This window comes from Emys orbicularis, chromosome 5, assembly GCF_028017835.1.
Source record: "Emys orbicularis isolate rEmyOrb1 chromosome 5, rEmyOrb1.hap1, whole genome shotgun sequence".
In the NCBI taxonomy this organism is placed as follows: domain Eukaryota; kingdom Metazoa; phylum Chordata; order Testudines; family Emydidae; genus Emys; species Emys orbicularis.
In genome coordinates this window covers 36,817,594-36,821,427 of record NC_088687.1, presented here as the reverse complement: position 1 = coordinate 36,821,427, position 3,834 = coordinate 36,817,594, and positions in this window count along the sequence as shown.

Sequence of the window (3,834 nt, the reverse complement as noted above, 5' to 3'; positions counted from 1 at the left end):
TCAGAGACATCTTACTGCCAGAGAATAACTTCCTCTTTAAAGCTTCTGAAACAGCACAACTGTTCCCTTCAAGTATTACCATATGTACTATTAGCAACAATAATTAAAAACATACCTAAAGCTGGCTTCCCCTTTAAAAACAAACTTGTGTTAATTTCATTTAGTCCCTAAGTGTTTCATCAAAAATCACTGAAGAGTACATACAGAATGACTTCTCCAGAAACTTTTGGATATACTCTTCATTCAAAATGCCTATACAAGTAAAGTTAAGAGAACTGTAAATAAAAGATGTTTAATCTACCCTGCAAGACTCTTAACACACGCATTTCATCTTTAAGGAAACCTACATTTGCTATTAACTTGGAACATCAAGTGAAGAGAGAGTATCCACTGCTGTTATGCTTTCTAGCCTCTCTGAAATGATGCACTGTACAGCAACTGGGCAGTACTATATTACACCTTGATTACAACTTTAGCTGTGGGTGGAGTTGTAACCACAGAACTAATCTTTTTCTCTGCATTCTAGAGTATAGCACATGACACTGTAAGAGAGGGTAGCAACTTGATCAAAAAGCTCAGGCAACAAATTTAAAAGCTTGGCAGCTGACTTGCCCCCTAACAAGTATGTGCATGTATACACATATTTGTGCACAGGAGTCAGGCCCACAAATGGATACATTGTGTGTGGATACACCAACTGCTCATGTAATTAAAGAGATACGTGGGCACATGTATGTTTTGCAAGGTGCAAGTCACGCACCAGTTTTTGAAAAGCTGACCCTAAATTTTCAATCCTAGCTCACTAGAAAAAGCATGACTACAGGCAGAATGACATGCTCTCTGCAAAAAGAGTAAGCAATTATCTAGATCAATTCCTCTCATAATAGCTGAGAAGTGTCATGTATTTAATACTGGGGTGGGGTAGGGGGAAGGGGAATGAGGGGAAAGAAAGGGTGGACAAAAAGTCCCAACAAAACCAACTAAATAAACCCAAGATCACAGTAATGGTGGCAAGCACAGCCTATTTAAAACTGGAACCATTTATTGAAACCCTACCTTAACCCACCCTTTTGGGCATGTTTGGATAAGAGAGGTCACACCTCTGTTTTTGGTTCACTAAAAGATGTAGGCCAGGAGGTTCTCAAGCTTTGATCTGCAGCTCCCTGGTTAACAAAACAACAGAGTGGTCACATGATGCTATCACTCCTTGTTTGCACCTAAGTCACATTGAAAAGAAAGGAAACAATTTAAAATATTTTAAATTAATACTAATTTTCCATGTAAGCAATTGCTATTGTTGCTCCAGCAGTAAAGGCCAACAGGGCAAGTTAAGGATGCAGGGAAAACAACTGAAATCTCTTGGTTGAGTTGATATCTTATTTCACTACTTACCTTTGTTCTTTAAAGTAAATAACACAAAGTCAGTTTGAAGAACAGTAGAACAAGCCCAATCTAACAGAGTATGAGAGAGTCATTACTGAACAATTGATGGCAACAATGCTAATGTGTTCTTTCAACAGCATGCTTAACTTTCCTCTGAAGCTGCTTATGGTCCTGGTAGGTTATTGAGCAAATATATTAGAGTGGGAAGTGTGTTGGTTTACAAAGACAACTACAATCAACAACATTTTCTAAGTTTTTTCCCCAATACCATCTGTACTTATTTGCATAAGTACACAAAGCTAGTCTCCCCCCCAATCTTTCTCACTGAAGATAAGTTGCAAGATATGTACACTCACACATGTGGCGTAAGTGCATCAATAAATATATTTAACAGGTCAAATAGTCCTTTAACATATTAGTGACAACCCATTGTACTTAATCTAATTTTTGACTGAGCCTAATAAAAATGCTTCATAATGAAATTTTCTTAAGCTAAAGAAAGTGTGCATGTCCTCCAATTCCCCCTTTCACTCCATGCCCTTGAGAACCTACTCTTTTAGTTACTTGGCTTCCCTTCAAAAAGACAGTACGTAGCAATGATGGACACTCCCATAAGACTATTCTTGTGAGGTAATCACGTTTCATCCTACTATAACAAAATCAGATGGCCTATCTTCAAACTATCACTGTTCCTGACACTAACAGCTGAATCTGCAGGATCCTATCTGCTGTGATTGAAAAGGCTCAATTTTAATATTTTATTAAAGCTAATGTTAAAGAAATTATATAATACATAGGGTAAGAAAAGAGTGTCCATACATCTGGGTATAGTGCTTAGATTACCCACAAATACAAAGTTTCTTTTAAAAAGTCATATGATACATAGAGTACATAATCAGCAATAACTCAGCTTTAGGTGAATAGATTTAACAATACAGTTTAGATATTAGAATCCAAATACTCGGGTACATCACTCATGAAAAGTTGTACAGAGATTTGGTTGTGGAAAGCAAAATATATCAATGAGTTGGAGATTGTCCCTCAGTAATTGAGAATTTTGCTACACTAGTTTAAAACACTCCACGTCAAGCATTTTTAAACACTTCATGAAGTGCTCAGGTTGCAATCCAATATTCCTCAGAGTATTTATACTCCATTGCTCTTGGGAGCTATTCCCATGTTACTGGAGACTTGGCTGATTTATTAAGTGTACAATCTTTGCAATGCACAATAAACAAATAGCTATGAGTTATATCCCTTTACAATCCTTACAAAAGGACAAGTTTTCAAGAGCTTCACTCTTCATAAAAGTGAGCACAGAGCTCTCTGGCTGGGTAGAAGTTCAAAGTAATTTCAATAAACAGTTAAGAGGGAAGCAGATAAAAGAGTAACAAATAAGTAGGAATAATGTTGAATACTATTAAGTTGACTATAAACAGTGAATTAAAGTTAAACTTGATGTCAAAATGAATGCGGGAGATATAGTGTCTGTGATAAATAACACCTAAATATCTGGAGAAGAAGGGGGGGAAAAAAGTGATTACCTTTTGTCACCACTCTTGATATTGCCTCAGAGAGGCATCAGGATTGCACAACTCAATTGCTTATGGTTTATCAACAATATACTCAGCCTTGGAAAAGAAATAAAACAAAGATGTCCCGGCCCCAAAGTGCATGTTGTTTAAAATACTGAGAAAGGAGAAGACATGATGCATTGGGAGAGAGAGGAATGAGTCAAGTTAAACTGATCTGGCTCATGTATGGACCTTGGCGCCTTACAATTGCCAACTGAGCTGAAAAATGATGTTGCTGGTCTTAAAAAGTGCAAATTTGAAGTTGGTAGAAAGTTTTAAGTGAGTCACATCTTCCTCTCCAAAATGAATCACTTTGCCCACGACAGAAGTCCTGAATGTTTCATTTTGTGTTGCTCTATTTCATTGATCAAGAGTCTCCTACTTGCAAATGACTGATTTTCACATTATGCAACTCATTTTAAAAATGGTAATGATGAGCACTCGATAACCATTTTCAAATCATTATATTTGACACAGTAAGACATGGTGATATGTTAGTGCAAATTAAAAAAAAAGAGAAACCAAAAACTTGAGGCAGAAGCCAAATGAGAGAGGTAGTGGCTGACACACACTAGAGAGGAAAACGTAAGAAAGAAATTGTTTTAAATAGTGTGTAATATGTTGAAACAAAGACATGAATATATTTCAAAGTTATCTGCAGACGATGTTGTAAAGTGTCCATTTCAGAGCTTCTTTGGGTTAAAAAAAATGAATTCTTGCTTAATATGTAAATCACACCAGTGAAGAGACAAGAGAATATATTTTGTTGTTAAAAAACGTAACTTCCACCATACAAAAAAAAAAAAAAAAAAAAAAAAAATAGTTCTGGTCAATACAACAATGCAGAAGAACTACCTTTTAGAGTTGTGAAATTAAT